Below are 21,567 nucleotides of genomic sequence, written 5' to 3'. Positions count from 1 at the left end.
AAACAAAGCTAATGAGCATAGGGGAAGGGAAGGAAAAATAAAATAAGATAAAAACAGAGAGGAAGCAAACCATAAAGAGACTCTTAACTCTAAGGAACAAACTGAGGGTTGCTGGAGGGAAGGGGGATGAGAAGATGAGGTAATGGGGTGATGGGCATTAGGGTGGGCACATGACGTAATGTGTACTGGGTGTGATACGCAACTGACAAATCACTAAACTCTACCTCTGAAATTAATAATACACTGTATGTTCACTAAATTTGAATTTAAATAAAAATTTTTTAAAAAATTAAATGAATGCTTTCTAAAATATTGTATATTACTGTGGACTCTGAGAAACAAACTGAGGGTTTTAGAAGGGAGGGGGGTGGGGGTATGGGTGAGCCTGGTGGTGGGTATTAAGGAGGGCATGGACTGCATGGATCACTGGGTGTGATGCATGAACAATGAATCTTGAAACACTGGAAAAAATAAAATTAAGACGTTAAAAAAAGGCAAAAAAATAAATAAAAAATAAAATGCAAAATAGACAAATAAACAAATAAATGAATAAATAGCATATACTAGAGACTAAAAATGTAATAATCTCCTATATGACCAAGTGAGGAAAAGGAGAACAGAGAACGATGGGTACTGTATGCTCCTATGTATTTAAATTAAAAAAAAAAAAAGATGTTCATATCCTTAGACATTCACAGAATATATTTCTAGAAGGATACACAGGAGTAATTAACAGTAGTGCCTCTTGAAAGAGATTTGGGTCTAGGATCTGAAAATAAAACGTTTTACTATATATTCATTTGAATTCTTTTAACTTGTACAAATACTAGATTTTCACAAAATAAAAGACTGATGAAGCAAAAGGAAAAAACAGTATGGTCTATTTTTATGTATAATATCCAGGCTTCCACCTTTCTGCATGTGCAAGAAGCGCGGTGACACTGGCGGCAGGCCTGGGGAAGTTCTGCACTGATTTAATCTTTCTATATTTCAGTACTTCCTAAGGAGCATGTTTCACAAAAAATTTCTCCAAAATCGATTGTTATATTGGGGTGCCTGGGTGGCCCAGTGGGTTAAGCAGTGGCCTTGGGCTCAGGTCATGATCCTGGTGTCTCTGGATCTAGCCCACGGTGGGGTGGTCTCTGTACTCATCAGTACTCTGTACTCTGTCCCTCGGTCCCTACCCCTGCTCATGCTCTCTCTTGCTCACTCGCTCTCTCTCAAATAATCTTCAAAAGTAAATAAATAAATAAATAAATAAAACAGATGGTTTTACTCAAAACAGCAAGAGCAAAGTGAAGTTCACTCCGGGCTGCCTTCTCAACTTTCCCTCTCCTGACACATTAATTAAATTCATCAATAGTCTGCTTGAAAAATTCATGTCAGTGATGTGCACTGAACACAAGTTTGAACGATTCTTTGGTATACTCCCTCATAGGAAAGCAAAGAAGTAAATCCTGGTGGATGCCAGAAGGAAGGGTCCAGATTGCCCTCTCCAGCTCCAGGCTATTTTCTGCTGAAAGCCTCCTGTGAGCTCATGAACGTGCCTGCCAGACCTCTCTGGAGCTCCTGGACGAGCTCCTCCCTTTCCCAGAGGCAGCTGACAACTGGCCTCTGTAGACCTTGCAACAACCCCATGAGGTCCCTTCTCTCACTGTCATTCCAGGATGAGGAAACAGAGGCTCAGAGTCATACGGACTATCGGCAAGGTCCCCGAGATCTGCAGCAATGGCACAGGCTTTCCCCCAACCCCACTGAGAAGGAATTAATGCCCAGATGGTTTCAGCTCAGTCTTGACTGAAGAGGGCCTGGGAGAGAAGCCATAGGAAGCCAAAAGGTCTCCTGAACCTGCTGTCATTTGTGAGACAAAGGTCAACTGTGGGGACACTGAGGCTGGGGAGGATCTGACGCAGCCAGGGACCCATTGCAGGAGAGGCAGCACCAACAGAAATGGAGCCCACGGTGTCCAGGCCCAAAGAAAAGCCTCTCTTGGACTCCAGCCCCCAGGACCCCCCGGGCTGGAGTTATCTCACCCAAGCCAGCCTGGGAGCTCATATGGCCCCGCACAAACACTCAGATGCCCACATCCTCCCCTGGAGACACTCTAGGAAGCAGAGCATGCTGGGAAGGCAGGATCCCACAGAAGTAGCTGGAGAGAGCAAGTGCAAGACCACTGGGCAGTCACATCAGGGGCTGACATGGACCCTCTGGGCTCAGTGCCCTAAAAGGGGGGTCCATTTAATGGACGTACATGGGGCTGGCCTGAGTCAAGTTCCTGAAAATACTCAGGGTAAGCAGAAGGGTCAAGTCTCATGCGCTCAGGGATTTGGGGAAAGCAGTAATCCATGGGGAGAATACAGGAGGGCCCCAAAGACAGAGGTGGCAGCCTCATGCCCACAGTCCCTGCAGAAATGACCTGCAATCTACTTTCAGCCCACAAGCCGAGCTGCGCCAGCAACAAACATCCATGGGACATTCTCTATGAGCCACTGGGAGTCATGTGATGACAACGCCGACATTAAAAAACCAAAACCAAAACCAAAAAAATGCTTCTTACATTCGTACAGTCTTAGACAATTTATAAAGTACAGCTTCATGTGCAGATGAAGACTAAAGCTGGGGTTTGAAGGCTCTGGTTCCCCTGAGAACGTGCCCCTTGCCCGTCCTCTCCCCATGTGGTGCCTTCATGTGTGGCCTCCCCACCACCGCAGTAGCTGCCCAAAGCTGGTGCAGTGGCCGGGTCTGCCTTCTGTCACTGATGCTCAGCCCAGGCCCACACCCCAAGCCCTTGGGGGAGCTCCCTTGTGGCAGCCAGATGTCCATTCCAGAGGCGCTTTCTCATGTCCTTCTCCGCTGCTCATGGAATGCCACTGGGAATCCAGGGTAAAAGGCCACTACCTGCTCCTTGGGACACATGGAGAACTGATGGGTAGGGCCATCAGGAACCTGGGGGTCTGCCCTGCTGCAGGCTGGGCAGCTCTGTGAATGGACACAGGTCATTCTATCACACCGGGGGGTAGGCAGCCAACATGCCTTCCTAATCAGAAACCGTGCCTGCCTCTCCTCCTGTTAGGAAGAGTGGGACATGATGAGCACACACTGTGGGGGCTGGGGGTGTGGCTCAGATTCTGGACCTCACTGCATCTGAAACACTTGACTTTACCCTGTTTGATACCCTCCTGCACCACAGAGGGTCTATACGAGGTTGCGTTCCTTGTCTTAGTAATGCCCCTTCTTTGCTCCCTCCAGGGTGCCACACCTGGCCTCCTGAGCCCACTGCAGGTGCCTCCTGTGGGGCAAGGAGGAGGACCACGGATTTCCCATTCTGATAGAGGGCTTTTCAAGCAGCATTTCTGTGAGCCCTCCCTTTACCATCAAGGATACAGTGGTTCAGTTCTTTCTTTCTTGGGCCACTTTGGCAGGATTAAGAATATTGAAATGGAACAATGACAGAACAGGCTAATTGCTTGAAAGAAAAACTTCCCAGCAGTGCTTTAACCAGAAGCGTCGTTTCCCACTCAGTACCTTGGGGACAGACCTGTCCATCACAGCGGCACAGCTGTGTTCTGTTACCACCGGTCCAGTCGCTCTTACTCTCCTGCCAAACTGAAATAACATTAAGGCAGGTGATAAGGAATCTCTCTCAGTGGCAGACAGTTGAGGTCCAAGGGCCCCCGTAGCCCCAAGGGGACCCTTTAGAGCAGGAAGATGAGCTCATCAGAGGCAGAGGCAGGCACCAAGAGGGCAAGGGACCAAGTGGGACAGCACAGTCGCTGGCCCCAGTCTGCAGGAAGTGGAGAGAGACCCAAAGGAAGAGTTAGTCCCTTGCATAGATAGTATAGAACACTTCATTTTTCTCGGCTCCTCTGAAACCCCAGACAGGAAAAATTGAGGTTGGGAGGACTTTTTTTTTTTTTTTTAAACTCTATAGAGTGGGACACCTGGGTGGCTCAATTGGTTTAACATCTGCCTTTGGCTCAGGTCATGATCCCTGGGTCCTGGGATCGAGCCCCATGTTGGCCTCCCTGCTAAGTGGGGAGTCTGCTTCTTCCTCTGCCTGCTGCTCCCCCTGCTTCTGTATGTGTGCACTCTCTCTCCAACAAATAAATAAAAGAATAAAAAAAACTCTAGAGTATAATAATTTGTCTTATCAAACAGATACAGCCAATATTCCCTGAAACTGCATAGAATATATGTGATATATATAGCAGAAAGGGGTGCCTGGTTGGCTCAGTCGATTAGGCATCTGACTTCGGCTCCTGTTAAGATCTCGGGGTCCTATGATCGAGCCCCACATCAGGCTCTGAGCTCAGTAGGGAGTCTGCTTATCCCACTGCCACAGCCCCTGCTCTCTTGCTCCCTTGCTCTCTCTAATAACTTAATAAAATATTTTTTAAAATATAATGGAAAATATGAAACTATAACTCCTCTCAGAATTTATCCTCTGCTGAGTGACAAGCAAGTCCCAAGAAGGTGAATCAGTAAATAATCAATAAATAATGCTTATTATTATATTGCAATATTACAATTTATATATTGTAAATAATGCATTATTATTATAATGATTATTATCAGTAAATAATCTAGCATGTAAAAATTTTACATGCTAGCAAACTGGGGACTACAGCAGGGAAATGTTTCAAATTTTATGTGAACCGTATTCTCAACTACAGTGCTTTTGAACTCATGGGAGCTAACCAATTCTGGAAAGAATAGTTAAATGTCTAATTTTAATTCCCACAGGACTCGTTAAGTGCATTTAACAAACACAAGTTGAGAGTCTCTTCTGAACAAGGTACATCAGAGATCTCTTCCAGGAGCTTACTGGTCAGGAGGAGGAATGCTGTCCACACAACTCATTTCTAAGGACACATACTTGTGAAAGTGCTCTGTATTGTCCTCCACCTAAGAAACGGATACACATCTTTTGAAGAGACCTCAGAATTTTCCTACCTGTTCTCTCTCAACAATGAGCTGGGTTTTCTTTGCCCTGATTACTCAGCACTTAGAACTGGAAATTATTCTGCAAGGAATCATGGAGTTAATGGGATAATCAGAGAACAGGCAGCTAAATTTTTTTTTTCTTTCGCCATGTGAGATTAGACCTCGGAAATGTGCCCAAAGTGGAGGCTAAAGCAAGAAGGAGGCCACCTCTGGGCTGGGAGTTCTCTCCCCAGCAGGCAGGACCTGTCCTTCACCAGGGCAGCTGGTAGGCTACAAACAGATGCTCACTCATGTCCATGTTTGTAACCTAGCCCTCCAGTCACTCCATGGGGATAGAGGGAGTCTAATTTAAATGCAACTGCACACTAATCTTCTGGTAATGAGCCCCAAATGTTAAACTGCAAAATTTCTCCTCCATGTTGTCCCCTCCCAAGGGGGGGTCCTGAAGTCTTAACTGCCTTTTGTGATAATGTATTTCTGAATACCCTCCCTATGAGGCCGTCCACAGGATAGATCAACTTATCTTCATTTTTATTACTGAAGGATAGTTGACATACAATGCTATATTAGCTTCAGGTGCACACTGTAGTGATTTGACAATTGTATATATTACTCAGTGCTCACCATGGTGAAGTGTAGTCACCATTTGCCACCATATAATGTTATTACAGTATTATTGACTGTATTCCCTACTCTGTGCTCTTCATCTCTCTGACTTACTTATTTTATAAGTGGAAGTCTGTGCCTCTTAATCCCCTTCCTTATTTGGCCCATTCCCTCAGCCCCCTAGGGATAAGTCAACTGTGGCAGAAGAAACCTAAGGAAACCCTGCCTACCTCATCCAGTACAGTCAGAAGACCCCAAAGAGAAGCCCAGGCTGACAGCACACACCCAATAACCCAGGGTTGACTGCCCACTTCTGGCCAAGTGGACCTAAGGACCTAGTTCTCAGTCAGTACCTCAGAGAAGACAGACTTTGCAAAGAGAATAATGAAGGAATGTGTATGTGAACTGCAATCCATTCCTGCATTTCCAGGCCACAGATACCCAAGAGATTCAGTTTGGCCTTTCAATTTGCCTACCAATAATTGCACATCCATGGTGCCAAGTTAAATAGCCACAGAGCTTTCAGTCAACCTAATAAGTGACAGGGCTTGCAAAAAAGCCACTTCCTCCCTCATGCGCCTGCATTATCCTGAGGTGGCACAGAGACCTCTGGACACTTCACCACAGCCAGTGCCAGTGACAAGGGGTATTCCATGGTCTCAGAGCCCAAAAACTTGTTCTGGGAATGCCAGCAGGTCCTACAAGGGAGAGTGTTCAGGGTGGGGAGAGTGGTGTAGACACTGATCTGGGCACACCCTCTCGCCAGGGGTAAATGCCAGGACCAACCATGCTGGCAAGGTTGTAGGTCATAGTCACTGCCCATCACTGACACTGATGGGCACAACTCCACCTCTGGAACGCTCTTCTCTTTCCTCTCCCCAGCCCCAAGTTGTTCATGCAAACAACCAATCTTTCATCAATTCCAAGAGTAAGGAAATGCGCTCTGTAACCATCCAATGAGCCCTTGGGGGCTCAGCAGCATCCAAGGCACAGGGGACGCAGCCCAGTTTGGGGGAAGTTTGTGATTTATTTGAATTTAAAGGAATTCCCTTTAGCATTTTTTTTAAAGATTTATTTATTTTAGAGAGAGAGTGTGAGCACGCACATGCATGCCAGCTCGGAGGGAGAGGCAGAGGGAGAAAATCTTCGAGTTGACTCCCCACGGAGTGTGGCACCCAACACAAGGCTAGACCTCACAACCCTGAGATCATGACCTAAGTGGAAACCAAGAGTCAGATGCTTCACCCACTGAGCCACCCTAGTGCCCCTTCCTTTGGTATTTTTAACAGAGCAGGTTCACAGTTTTAGATAAACTGTAAGAATCACTAAAGCCATAGGAAGTCATCTATCCTTCTTACCCAGGCTTCCTTCTTCCTCTACAAAACAAGACAAAGCAAGTTCATTCAAGCAATGCCTTGAGTTACAAGTACAAACTGTAAATCCATCAACTGACAAGAGAGAGAAATAGGCTAGTGATGAGTGAGACGGGCATAATCAATCTCCAATTCCTTTTATTGGAACAACTGATGGCTCCTTAGAATTTAAGAACTCTCTGCACACACTCCCAGCGGATCCTCCCCCAGAGCCTGCAGGAGGACTAGGGCAGATATTCTCCCCCAGGGGGCTGCCTGGGACTGTGCCCAAGGTCACACAGATCATCACCCCATCCGAGTCAGAGACGTGAACTTGTCCATTTTATTTTTATTGCTTAGTGGTGATTCTTCTAAGGGTTAGCATGGTATTATTTAAAAGACTGGCAAAAAAAAAAAATCCAACTCTTAAATTTTAAAAAGAAAATGTTAACTATGTATATCTTGGAATGTGGAAAGAGTTTTTTTTTTTTTTAAGATTTGTTTATTTATTTTGGAGAGAGAGCATGTGCATATGCGCGCGCATGCATGCACAAGCAGAGGGAGGGGCAAAGGGAGAGAGAGAATCTCGAGCAGAATCTGTACTGAGCGCAGGGCCTGATGCCAGCCTCCATCTCAGGACCTTGAGCAGAAATCAAGAGTTGGATGCTTAACCAAGTGAGCCACCCAGGTGTCCCTGGAAAGATGTGTTTTAAAGGCATGAAATATTATACAAGCAAATGTGTTGCCCATATCTCAATAATGCGCATTTTTTTCTAAACTTCAAATCATTACTAGAGGAACTGTGGGGAAATAGATTGTCACCATGGCTTTTGGACTCCCAAGATAAAGGGGTACAATTCAGCTTGGGGGTAGGGGTGGTCTGCAGAACAAGGGGCACTTCATGTCCCAGGACATGGTGCATTGTGTAAGAGACATGTAAGAGACTTCTTGCATGACAAGGACAAGCCAGGCCAACCGTGAGTTTACTTTAAGAACCAGGAGAGGGGGGCACCTGGATGGCTCAGTGGGTTAAACCTCTGCCTTTGGCTCAGGTCATGATCTCAGGGTCCTGGGATCAAGCCCCGCATCGGGCTCTCTGCTCAGTGGGGAGCCTGCTTCCTCCTCCTCTCTCTCTCACTCTGCCTGCCTCTCCACCTACTTGAGATTGAAATAAATAATATCTTAAAAAAAAAAAAAAAAGAACCAGGAGAGGCTCATGTCATGGACAGTTCCTAGAATGGAAGCACGGAGATGATGGGGATAAACCATGGGTTTGTCAGCCCCAAGGGTAGCAGAGCAAGGTCTTGCCAGAGGCAGCAGTCTCAACTTGGCAGGGATGGCATGTGGGGTATCTTCCTCAGCTCCACACATTTGCCTTCTCTGGGACGAACTCCTCAACTCGTCTCAGTAACTGAGAAACTTAATCTAATCTCACCAAGGGGTGGGTGGGTGGTTTAGTCATACCAATCCTGAGTGCCATATGAAACTCTACAGTAATCTAATGAAACAATTGAGTGAAACACCAAACAGAAAAGGAAATTAATTTCAAAGTTCTCATTTTATATTTCATAAAAATCAATATAACATCTTACTCATGCATATTCATTCAGACATCAAATTTCTATTACATTTATAAGGAAAACGAGGTAAGATTAAATTAAGTTCAAATAGAAAATAATTCCCTGGAGGGAGACTCAAAATCCTTCAAAGCTAGAAAATGAGTTTACTTTAGACTTATCTACTTAAACCACTTGAGAGAGGCCTTTAGAATTTCCATCAGCAGGAATGTGCATTTGACTTCTCACAATGTGGGTTGATGGATAACACAAATCCTTAATAGCAAGGGCTGGGGTCTCATGGAAGAGAATGATTTTATTAGATAAGGCCTTGGAGAGACAGAAAGCTAGCTCTCTCCTTTTCCCACAAGGAACCTAGAGCACGGTCACACTCTGTGCTGTCCAGGGTGGTAAGCTGTGGCTGACGCAGGTGGAAATGCAGTCTTTACCCACTTCCCGGTCAAGAGATATAATTCCCAAGTCAGACAGCTAAACACACCGCCACAATACAGACATGAAGCGAGGCAGTGTCCAGTGCATTTCTCAATTTCAGAATTTAAAGAATGATTTCAACCATTTCTCCAGCCTGTTACTACGAATGATAAAGAACCTATTTCCAAGGTGTGGATGAAGTAGCTCCTACGTCATCTGCTCTGTCTCATCTGCATGAAGGCTGTCTTGCGCTTGGGTTGACATATACACTATTTGGGATACAGCAGTATAACCAAGGGCCAATAAAACTCTACCTCCAACTTTCAAGGGTAAAATATTTTCAAATTAGATTATTAGTAGGAGCTAGCATGTTTTATTTCCACTTAAACTCCTGTGGATCTCAGGGCTCCCTTTGAATGAGATGTTCTTTGGTCATCCTCAGGGATGGACATCTTCTAAAAGGATAAGGTGCCACCTGTTACCTTACTAGTGGCACATCCCTCCCCCTGTAGCCATCTACAGTGCTCTAAGTAAAGAGTGTGCTTCAGCACAAAGCTGAAAAAATTTTCCCATTTGCCCCTTTGAAATCAATAATTTGGTTTACATGCATTTTTTGATGGAACAAGAAGTATCAAGAAATAGCCAGCCATAGCATTTAGAGAATTCTCTAGCAGAAAATCTATTCCCTTCTAAAGTATTATGTTTCCCTTTTGCATGTGAGTGCCATGAGGGACCTGGGGAAGAGGGAGGCGTATCTGATGCTCAGTACCACTCCAGATGCTGCAGTGATCATCAAAGCCATCCACCCATCCCAACCAACAAGATGACCCTCCACTCAGGAACTCAGCTCCTGCAAGGAGAAGCCTCACAGGGAACTTGCCGATGAACTACCTGCATATACCTAGTGTCAGATTAAGCACATGTAAGCAAAAAGCACAGTTGCCTCTTTTCTCCTGTTTTCATTTTCTATGGGAAAAGAAATATACTGTAAATAAACATTTGCTTCATTCCATCAGAGTAACCCCAGGCCAATAACCCTGGTAAGACAAGCAAATAAACCCTCCAGGAGGTGCCACCCACAGTCCCAGGGTTTAAGTGAACAGGAGTCAAACCCAAGAGGAAATCTGGCAGGACGTTGGTGGCATTTCCTCTGGCTGTCCTGGGTGGCAGTCATGTCCTCACCAGGATCAGGATAGAGGCCAGAAGCTCCTCCCCAAGCCAACACCCTCCCTTCTGCAGTTTGAAAAGGCATTTCAAAAGGAGCCTTCAGACTAGAACCAACAGCCACTCTCCAAAGACCAGGAGCCCTTCAAGTGAGAGTAATCGCAGTGCCTCTTTGAGGGAGGCCAGAGTTCTGGAGCCACAGTTTCTGGCCATTCAAGTAATTTGCCCATCCTTCCTTCAGTTTTCACCCTTCGGGTGACAGGCACACAGAGGTGCGGTGCACACAAGCACACACTGACATGCGTGTGCACACACACAAATACACACACACGCGCACACACACACACACACACACACCCCTCAACTTGGTCATCCCAGATCCTCTTCCAAGGTGGCTCAGGTAGAGAACGGGCTGCCAACCCGCGTTTAGCACGCCCCCTGCTGGCCCTGCGGGAGCTGACTCAGCCTTTAGTCTCCAGGCCTAAGACACAAGTACATGACCTTAAGATCCGATGGGAACAAAAAGAAAAGCAAGGCAATTTTGGCTTCTCAGAAACAGAAGACATGATACTCTAAGCATACAAATGGGATGAAGAGGCTTTAAAGTGTTTGTTTTTGAAGTTTTTTTAAGAAATAAATGACTACCTAAAGATTTAGTGGAAACACATTTCTTTTACAAGTACTGCAGTGAGTTAAATAAAATTATGGCGAATATTTTCACAGGTCTACAGGTTAAAAAAAATGGATATGTAGCCAGAGTGATTTCACAGTCTCAATTTCTGAAGAGTTCGTAGCTTGGAACCTGAAGAAAACAATTTTCATACTATTTCACACAGTCCTGGGAACACTTCAATTATAGAAAAATCTCAGCCATGACTTAGGAGCTCGAGTTCCAGAGCAACGACATGCTGTGGGACCAAAGTCACAGAAATGTCAGTAAAGATTCTGCTACCAGGCTTCCTGTCTCATCCAGTCTTGCCATTGTGAATATATTTGACAACTGTCAGAAGTGCGAGGCTGTGTACACACTGCTTGCTTCAGCGGGAGGTACACCTCCCCTTCTCCACTTCTCCACAAGGTGAGAACACACAGTTTAGCTTCTTGACAATTCCACTGTTGGCCTCCACCAAGGCTGGGGGCCCCAGCAGTTACTTCCTATGAAGACACCCGCAATACCAGAACCAGGCTGAGACCCACAGCTGGCAAGATACCGTGAGGCAATGGGCTCCATCCATTGCCACCCTGAACATCACCCTAAAGTAAACCACTGCTTCCCCATTTTCTTGGCTCCACTCCAGCATTTCAAAGCTTCATATTCTTGACCAGACTCAAACTTTTACATGGCATATGGTATTAACTTCTTTACAGACCCAATATGCTCACACTAATAATTTAAGGCATGCTTATTTTAAGCAATTAGGGGTGGTCATGAATTATTAAATACAAAAATGTCAATACTTTTGTCCCTTATTGAATATCCTTTCAATATGATAGGCTTAAGTAGATATTCAGACTGTCTTGGGAACTTGCTCACTTTTGTTCCCATAACAATCAGTACTAATGGAACACTCACACACACACACAATAATGATGGCTTGCTGCTTGCATTTAGGGGCAAAATTCCCGCAGAACTTGATGTGCCGTGCAGGTAGGTCTCTAGGCTCTGCACTCTCTCCACTCTCCCTGGGTGATGAATTGGCCTAAAGGATGGTGGGACACACCAGCTGCTACAGTAAGAAAATGAAAGGCAGGGAGGGCCCCACAGAAGGAGCCACTCCTTTCCCTAGGGCAGGCTGCTCCCAGACCCATCCTGGAGGGGGTAGGGGTGCTGAAAAAAGAAGAGCTACAGATTTTCCTGAAGCCTTCAAGGCCTGTACAAATTTAGGCCACACTGTCCACCTTTTCCTGGACACATCATGTGCTACATCAAATAAAATATCCTTTCATTTTTTTTTTTTAATCTCACAGCTCACTTTCATTTATAAAGACAAGGCAAGCCAATAAGCATGTAAGTGTCATGCAAGCCACTTTCCTCTGGATCCTTTTGGTGTGGATGAAGCGATTCCCAGATCCGCTGGGATCTAACAAGTTTCCTTTCAGCTACTCTCAAATCTATTGATTCTCAAGCCAATAAATAAAAATAAGTATCTTTTTCACTTGTGCAATGCTGTTGAGTTTAGGAAGCAAAGGCAAATCCATTCTCTTACAAAGCTTCTCAAAGGGCTGCAATAGCTGCACCGGGAGGAGGGTACACTTGAGCGGTTGTGTCCAATGAAGGAAAGTTTTTGTTAATGATGACATCACTGACATCTCTCAAATTTAAAGGAGCACTTAAAGCACAGCAGATGCAATTTTTTCCCCTCCAGTGAGAAGATACTAGGGAAGGCCTCCGGGTTTACAGCCAAATTGCATTAACGGTTCCCCTGCTGTCCAGCCAGAGCCAAAGGAGCAAGCGAGCGAGCGGTGCGCCGGGCCACAGTGGCCCACGCAGCCACAGCCCGGGCACCGGCTAGCGGCCTCACGCGCTGCTTCTGGGCCCCTCCGTGCCCGGGAGTCGGCCGGCGCCGCGGGACCCCCGGAGCGCCCACACGGACTCCGGGGGGTGGGGGGGCGGTCCTCCCACGCCTGTCATCACGTTCCAGTGCAGACAGCTAAGGGGCTCGGAGGAGACGCCGGCCCGGACCCAGCCAGAGCGCCGCGCCCTGCCTGGGAGACGCGCGCCGATCCGGAGCCGGCGCCCGCGGCGCTCGCGGGGTCCAGAACGGAGCCCGCAATGCAGCGCGTCGCGAGCCCTGCGTGGAGCCTGCGACCCCCGCGCCCCCTGTGCCTTCGCGCTTTGGCCCCAGGATCGCCCGGCCTCTGAGCCCACCTGCCTCTCCGCGAAGCGCGGAAGGACCCGGCGCCCGCGATCCGACAGCGCACCTGCCGGGTCCGCGGCCCCGGCCCCGCCGCCGCCAGCAGCACCGCGGCCAGCGCCGTCTCACCTGCCGCGCCGCGCCGCTCCGCTCTGCCAGCCTGCAGCGCCGCAGTTGCCGCTACCCGACTTCCATTTTCTCTCGCTTTAAAGGAAAATCAGATCAGCTGTTTTGCTCGCGCTCCGGTTCCGCGGCCCCCTCCTCAGCTGCCGCTCGCGGTCTCGGGGGCCTCTCCTCCCCCGCCTCCTCCCGCGCTCCGCTCCGCCCCTTGCGCCCCTCCGCTCCGCCCGCGGCCGCGCGCAGCGCCCGCCTCCCGGCTCCGCCCGCAACCGCCCGGCGCGCGCCCTTCCCTGACGTCACCGGCCGCAGCCGTGCCCCGCCCCCACCTCTCGTGGACGAGCGCGCGCCGCGCCCCGCCCCCGCCTACCGCCCCCCGCCCCCCCGCGCCTCCGGGGCCAGCCTCGGAGCGCGCGCGCCCGCGGCTACGATCTGCACCGCGCGCGGGACCTCCAGGAAAAGTGCACGTTACTCCCGCGCAGGAGTGCTCGCTCTTCTTGGTGCTCCTTGGCACCTGCCCTTTGGCACCTGGGGTACTGCAGGAGAAGCTGCCATAAATAGTCTGCCTTTGCTTTCTGCACCCTCACACTATGTGCTTTCCACCCTTCTCACTTCTTCGCCCTGCTTACTCTTCCCAAACTTTGTCTCACCCATCCTGTCTCGGCTCCATTTCCAAGCCCTGCTTGGCCAATGCATCACTTTAATGCGAAGTTGCTCCTTTTGCTTCCTAAATTCTTGTTCTGACCTTTCCTTATTCTTGCCTTCCTCTTAATACTTCTTCATGCCACCACTTCCATTGGTTCCTCTCGCTGATACCAAGGCCTGTTCACTGCTTTCTGTTCACTCTTCCATCACTCTGTGGGTGTAACCACGCCCTTCCTCCCAAACAATGCGTTAAGTTACAGGTTAGTTAATACCATCCTCGTGCTTTTCTTGACAACTGCTATTTTGCTTAGTTTAGGACTTTTTGTTTAGTTTTGAACATTACATATATGTTTAGTAATTGTTTAGAATTTGTTTGACTTTTTAAATTGATACACAGTAAAACTGACCTTTTGAGGAGGGAGGGGTTTAAACACTTGTTTGGATTCTTGTAGCCACCAACACAATTAGGATACATCACCCAAAGAATTCTGTCTTGTCCTTTTATAGCCAAACCCTCCCCAAACTCGAATACACAGACATTGGCCATAGTTTTGCCTTTTTGAGAATGTTATGTATATGAAATTATGCCATATGCAGCATTTTGAGTCTGACTTTATTCATTCACCATTATGCCTTTGAGATTCATCGATGTTGTTTGTGTATCAGTGGTTCTTTTTATTGTTGGATGCTATGCCATTCTTTGTACCACATTTTGTTTATTCAACCACTGAAGGATATTTGGGAGATTTCCAGTTTTTGGCGATTGTGAATAGATATTCTTCAAACAGTTGCATGCAGAATGTTGTATGCACAAAAGTTCTCAAATTAGTTCGGTAAATACCTTGGAGTATCAATGGAAAACTCATTTAACATTATAGGAATCCTATGGTTTTCCAGAGTGTGTACACCATTTTCATAGCCACTAGCAATGTAGAGTCTCACCTTCCTGCCTCCTTGATATGCTAAAATATATTTGATATATATGTGTATAATTTATACATATATATGTATATGTAGGAATATATGACATTTTCATAGTTCTGGAGTCATATGTCGTTGTCATTTAAAATTGGAAGGGGAGGTGAACCATGAGAGACTATGGACTCTGAAAAACAGTCTGAGGGGTTTGAAGTGGCGGGGCGGGGGGGGGGGGGGTGGGGGGGGTGGGGGGTGGGAGGTTGGGGTACCAGGTGGTGGGTATTATAGAGGGCACGGCTTGCATGGAGCACTGGGTGTGGTGAAAAAATAATGAATACTGTTTTTCTGAAAATAAATAAATTGGGGGAAAAATTTTCAATCCCCTTATAAAAATGATGTTGAACATCTTCTCATATGCTTATCTGCTAGCTGTGTATCTTCTTTGATGAGGAATCTGTTCACATCCTTTGCTGATTTTTAATTTGGGTTTTTAAATGTTCTTATTTTTGAGTTTTAAGAGTTCTTTGTGTATTTTGGATAAAAGTACTTTATAGGATATGTGTGTTTTGCAAATATTTTCTGCCAGCGTGAGGCTTGTTTTTCATTCTCTAAATAGTGTCTTTTGCAGAGCAGAAGTTTTTAATTTTAATAAAAGTCTAACTTAGCATTTTTTTCTTCCAAGAATCATACTTTTGGTATTATATCAAAAAAATCACCAAATCCTAAGTCACATAGATTTAAGTATGTTTTCTTCTTCACATTTTATAGTTTTACATCTTACATTTAGGTGTATGATCCATTTAAACTTAATTTTTGTGAGGGTTTAGGATCTATCTCAAGATTCTTTGTTTTGGTGAATTGCTTTTTTTTGCTGTTGTTGCTGTTTGTTTTTTGTTGTTGTTGTTTTTTTTTTTGCTTGTTTTGTTTTGTTTTTGCATTTGGATGTTCAGTTGCTTCAGCATCATTTCAAGAAAACTATTCTTTCCCCACTGAATTACCTTTGCTTCTTTGTCAGAAATCAGCTGACTATTGCTATGTTGGTATATTCTGTTGCATTGATCCATATGTTTATTTTTTGACCAATAATATCAGACTGTCTTGATCACTGTAGTTTTATAGTAAGTCTTGAAGTTGGGTAGTGTCATTCTTCTGTATTATGTTGGTTATTGTAGCTCTTTTTGCTTTTTCATATAAACTTTTATTTTTTATTGAAATTCAATTTAATATGTACTGTATTATTAGTTTCAGAGGTAGACTTCAGTGGTTCATCAGTTGCATACAATACCCATTACTTCAAGTACACTCTTTAATGTCCATCACCCAGTTACCCCATCCCCCTTTTATACAAACTTTAGAATTAATTTGTAGATCTCTACAAAATAGCTTGTTCAGATTATAATTGAGATTCCATTAATCTATGGATCAAGTTTGGAAGAATTTATGTCTTAACAAGATTTTGTCCTCCAATCCATGGAAATAAAATATCTATCCATTCATTTAGATCTTCTTTTAATTTTTCAGCAATATTTTATGGTTTTCTGTATAAAGGTTCTATGAATATTTTGAGTTACATGTAAGTATTTTTGGAGTTATTGTAAATGAAATTGTTTCTTAATTTCTAATTTTAATTATTTATTGCTGGAATATAGGAAAGCAGTTGACTCTTTATATTGACCTTGAATATCTCACAAATATGTTATACTTGCCCCAGGAGTATTTTTTAAGGTTCTCTGGGATTTTCTACATAGAATATTATCATCTACTGATAGAGACAGTTTTATTTCTTCCTTTTCAATCTGCATGGATGTTATTGTCTTTTCTTGTCCTCTTGAACTAGTCAGGACTTCCAGTATAATGTGGAATAAAAGTGATAAAAGAGAATATCCTTACCTTGTGCCTGATTTTAGAATGGAACATCCAGTTTTTCACCATTAAGTATGATGTTAACTATAGGGTTTTTGGTGCATATTCTTTATCAAATCGAGGAAGTTTCTATTTCTAGTTTGCTGAAAGCTTTTTTTTTTTTAATGAATAGGTGTTGAATTTTGTCAAATGCTTTTTCTGCATCTATTGATATGATCACATGATAATTCTTATTTAGCTTATTGATGTGATGGATTTGATGTCTGAATGTTGAGTCAGTCTTGCATAAGTATGTTGAATCCTACTTGGTTGGGGTATGTAATTGTTTTTATACAGTGCTGGATTCATTTACTTATTTGAGAGCGAGAGTGAGAGACAGCATGGGCAGGGTGAGGGCAAAGGGAGAGGGAAAAGCATACTCTTCACTGAGCAGGGATTCCCCATGCAGGACTTGATCCCAGGACCCTGGGATCATGACCAGAGCTGAAGGCTGACGCTTAACAGAAAGAGCCACCCAGGCACCCTGCAATGCTAGATTCAGTTTGCTGTTTTGTTATTCAAGATTTTTTATGTCTATGTTTATGATAGATATTGGTTCGTAGTTTTCCTTTCTTGTAAAATCTATATCTTGTTTTGATATTAAGGTAATGCTGGACTCATAGGATGAGTTAGGAAGTGCTCCTTCTGTTTCTACCTTCTGGAAGAGATTGTAAAAAATTAGTATAATTTCTTTCTTAAACCTTTGGTAAAATTCACTGTTGAAACCATCTAGGTCGGTGATTATTTTGGAAAGCTATTAATTATTGATTCAATTTCTTTATAAATACAGACTCATTTAGTTTATCTACTTGTTTTTGCATATATTTTGGTAGTTGTCTTTAAAGGAATTGATTCATTTCTTCAAAACATTCACATTTGTGGGTATAAAGTTGTTGATTGTCATTCTTTTTTTTTTTTAATGTTCATGAAGTCAGGAGGGATGAAAACTCTTTCATTTATGATATTGTTACACTGTGCCCTGTATCTTTTTTTCTTGGTAAGCCTGGCACAGTTTTACAAATTTGAGTGATCTGTGCAAAGAACCAGCGTTGGTTTCTTTTTCTTTTAATTTTCTTTATGTTTTTCTGTTTTTCGTTTTTGTTTTTTTTTTTTAATAAACCCCCCACCCCTACCCCATAACCGTCATTTCTTCTCTATAGTTGAATGTCTGCTTCTAGGTTTGCCTCTCTTTTTTCCCCAAGTTTTATTTAAATTCCTGCTAGTTTACATATAGTGTAATAATAGTTTCAGGTGCAGAATTTAGTGATTCTTGCACATGTAACACCTGGTGCTCATCCCAACAAGTGCCCTCCTTAATACTCATCACCTATTTAACCCATCCCCCACCCACTTCCCCTCCAGTAACCATCAATTTGTTCTCTACAGTGAAGAGTTTTTTTCTTGGTTTTCCTCTCTTTTTTCTCCCTGTAGTTTCATTGGTTTTGTTTCTTAAAGTCCACAAATGAGTGAAATCATATGGTATTGGTCTTTCTCTGACCGACTTAACTTCGCTTAGCATAATACTCTCTAGCTCCATCCACATTGTTGCAAATGGTGAGCTTTCATTCTTTTTGATGGCTTAGTTATATTCCTCACATTATATACAAAAATGAATTCCAAGTGGATTAAAGACCAAAATGTGAGGCATGAAACCATTAAAATCCTAGAGGAGGACACAGGCAGTAACCTCTTTGACATTAGCCACAACAACTTCTTATTAGATATTTGTCCTGAGGCAAGGGAAACAAAAGTAAAAATAAACTATTGGGACTTCATAAAAAATAAAAAGCTTCTGTGAAGAAGAAAACAATTAACAAAACTAAAAAGCAGCTTATAGAATGGGAGAAGATATTTGCAAATGGCATATATGATAAAGGATTAGCCTCTAAAATCTATAAAGAACTTATAGAACGACACCCAAAAAACAAATATTCCAGTTTAAAAATGGGCAGAAGATTTAAGTAGGCATTTTCTCAAAGAAGACATACAGATGGTCAACAGATATGTGAAAACATGCTCAACATCACTCATTTTCAGGTAAATATAAATCAAAAATACAATGAGATATCACCTCACACCTGTCAGAATGGCTAAAATTAACAACACAGGTTTGCCAAGGATGAGGAGAAAGGGGAATCCTCTTGCATAATTGGAAGAAATGCAAACTGGTGTAGCCACTGTGAGAAATAGTATGGGCATTCCTTAAAAAGTTAAAAATAGAACTACTCTAGATCCAACAATTGTCATCCCAGGTATTACCCGAAGGATACAAAAATACTAATTTAAAGGAGTACATACACCCTGATGTTTATAGCACCATTATCAACAATAGCCAAATTATGGAAAGGGCCCACATATCCATTGACTGATGAATGGATAAAGAAAATGTGGTATATATACACAATGGAAGATGGTGTTCTCCTCTTTTATGATGACTTGTAAATTTTTATGGGTAATGAGAACTGAGGTAAATTGTCCTCTACAATGAGGATTGATGTTAATATGGGTAGGATTGATGCTCTGTTTTTACAACTGTGTTTGTAGGTTACCAGAGGCTGCAAATTCTTCTGTTGTCCTTGTTTGTTGTCTTCTCTCTTTGAGCTTCCCTAAGGACTCCTCCTCAAAGAATCTGTGTTGTGCAGCTCTTTTATCTGTTACCCACTGTTAGTATCGAACCCTGTCAGTATAGTGGTAAGGTATGGGTGAGGGAGAGAGTTTCATAATCTTCCAATTATACTGAGTCTTTTAGCACACATGTTTCTCTGCCCTGTGACCTTGACAGGTGTTTCTTTTTCTATGGATTCCTCTTCCCTCATGCTTTAGGTAAGACAGGCAGGCTCTAGGGGATGGATTGAGAGGACTTTCTTTTTTTTATGGTAATGGGACAGGGCTCCAATAAAAGCTTTCCCCCTGGAAAGTATGCTTCTTTTATGGAAAAGTCTCTGGTATATTTCACAAGGATTAGCCTTTCTCTCCCTGTGAATGCCAAAAGGGAATCTTCTTTGGACCTGCATTGTGAGAACCTGGCAAGGTTTCTAGAGGTAATGTACATTAAAGTGTGGGAGTCCTCTTAAGATTGGACCCCCAGGAGTTTCTCACTTTCAAACTGGTCCACACTCAGCCTCTTGTAATTTGTCAAAATTATCGTTTACGTGTTCTACCAGTGTGTGGCTCCAGTAGCTTCTCCAGGTGAGCAGATCTCAGTGTGACTTTCTAGATTCACCTGTCTTCTCAGATTTCAGGTGGTAGTTTTTCCTGCAACACCAATTTTATGAGGGGTCCAGGAAAAGTCACTGCTTTTCCATTTGTCCAGTTCTTTCTGTAGAGACAACAATGATTTGCAAGTTCTTTACACACCAGACCCCAGACCAGATGTCTCCCTATCATTATGGTCGTAACATGCATTTCCCTAATGGTTAATGACGGTGAACCTCTTTTTATGGGCTTATTTGCCATCTTTCTATTCTTTTTGGTGAATTTTCTGTTCAAGTCTTAAATTCATTTTTATGGTATTATTTTATTTCTGTTAAGTTTTGAGGGTTATTTATAAATTCTGGATACAAGTCCTTTATCAAATATATGATTTGTAAATATTTTCTTCCATTCTTTAGCTTATCTATTCATTCTATTAAGAGGTTTTCTTTTTCATAAAACAAACATTTTCAATTTTGATGAAGTCTGATTTAGAATTTTTTATTTTATTTTATGGCTCAGATTTTTGGTGAGATACCTAAGTACTCTTTGTCTAACTCCATGTAACAAATATCCTCTATGTTTTCTTCAAAACGTTTTACAGATTTGCATTTTACATTTATATATCACCTATTTTTCATTAATTTTTTGTAATAGGTGTGAAGATTTGGTCCAGGTACTTTTTTTTTTCTGTGTAGATACCTAATTTTTCAACATTTGTTGAAGACTTTCCTATCTGCATTGAATGACCTTTGCACCTTTGCCAAAAATCAATTGTGTGGATTAATTTATGTATTTTATGTTGCATTGATTTATATGTCCCTTCACCTTCTTTGATTACTGTAGTTCTATATTAATTTTAAAAATCAAATGCTGTGAGTCCTATGACTCTTCTTTTCAAAAATATTTGGCTTTACTACTTCCTTTTTTTTTTTTTTAAAGACTTCACTTATTTATGAGAGAGAAAGTGCAAGAGAGAGCACAAGAAGTGGGGAGAGGGAGAAGCAGGCTCTCCACTGAAGGAGGAGCCAGACATTGGCAGGGAGCTTGATGAAGCATTCAATCCCTGGACCCTTGGTCCAGCTCCCTGCCAAAGGCAGACGCTTAACTGACTAAGCCACCCAGGTGCCCTGTTCCTTTGCCTTTCTATATAACTTTCAGAATCAAGCTTATCTGTATCTACAAAAACACTTGATGAGGTTTTGATTGGAATGGAGTTAAATTTGTAGATCAGTCTGGGGAGAACTGATATGCTACATGTATGTACATAAGTCTATTTATTTTTTCTTTGATTTCTTTCATCAATGTTTGGTAATATCAAGTTCCTTCACGTGGTTTGGTCAACTTATTTGTAAGTATTTCAAAGTAATTTTTAAAGGTATTCTGAATTTTCAAAAGTTCCCGTTTCCATTGTTTATTGCTATTATTCAGAAATATGATTGACTTTTGTGTGTCGAATTTATATCCTACAGCCTTATTATTTCTTGTTATTTTTCATAAATTCAATTGGATTTTATGTATGGATAATATTATATTCTGTTAATAGGAACAGTTTTCTTTTTTTTTTTTTCCAATTTATTTATTTTCAGAAAAACAGTATTCATTATTTTTTCACCACACCCAGTGCTCCATGCAAGCCGTGCCCTCTATAATACCCACCACCTCACCACCTGGTACCCCAACCTCCCACCCCCCCGCCACTTCAAACCCCTCAGACTGTTTTTCAGAGTCCATAGTCTCTCATGGTTCACCTCCCCTTCCAATTTACCCAAATTCCCTACTCCTCTCTAACGCCCCTTGTCCTCCATGCTATTGGTTATGCTCCACAAATAAGTGAAACCATATGATAATTGACTCTCTCTGCTTGACTTATTTCACTCAGCA

General features: G+C 43.2%; 1 protein-coding gene across 2 annotated transcripts in view; it reads right to left on the bottom strand.

The window, feature by feature from the left end:
• Nucleotides 1-13,205, bottom strand: part of OTUD7A (OTU deubiquitinase 7A) — a 377,207-nt gene extending 364,002 nt beyond the window's left edge. For both annotated transcript variants that reach the window (XM_044229897.1, XM_044229896.1), the window contains exon 1: nt 13,039-13,205. The gene's annotated coding sequence lies outside the window, so the exon portion shown is untranslated. The remainder of the gene's footprint in view (nt 1-13,038) is intronic.
• Nucleotides 13,206-21,567: the final 8,362 nt, after the last annotated feature.

This window comes from Neovison vison, chromosome 13 (genome assembly GCF_020171115.1).
Source record: "Neovison vison isolate M4711 chromosome 13, ASM_NN_V1, whole genome shotgun sequence".
Lineage (NCBI taxonomy): Eukaryota > Metazoa > Chordata > Mammalia > Carnivora > Mustelidae > Neogale > Neogale vison.
The sequence above is the reverse complement of the archived record's forward strand: the minus strand, read 5'-3'. Positions and strand labels throughout refer to the sequence as shown.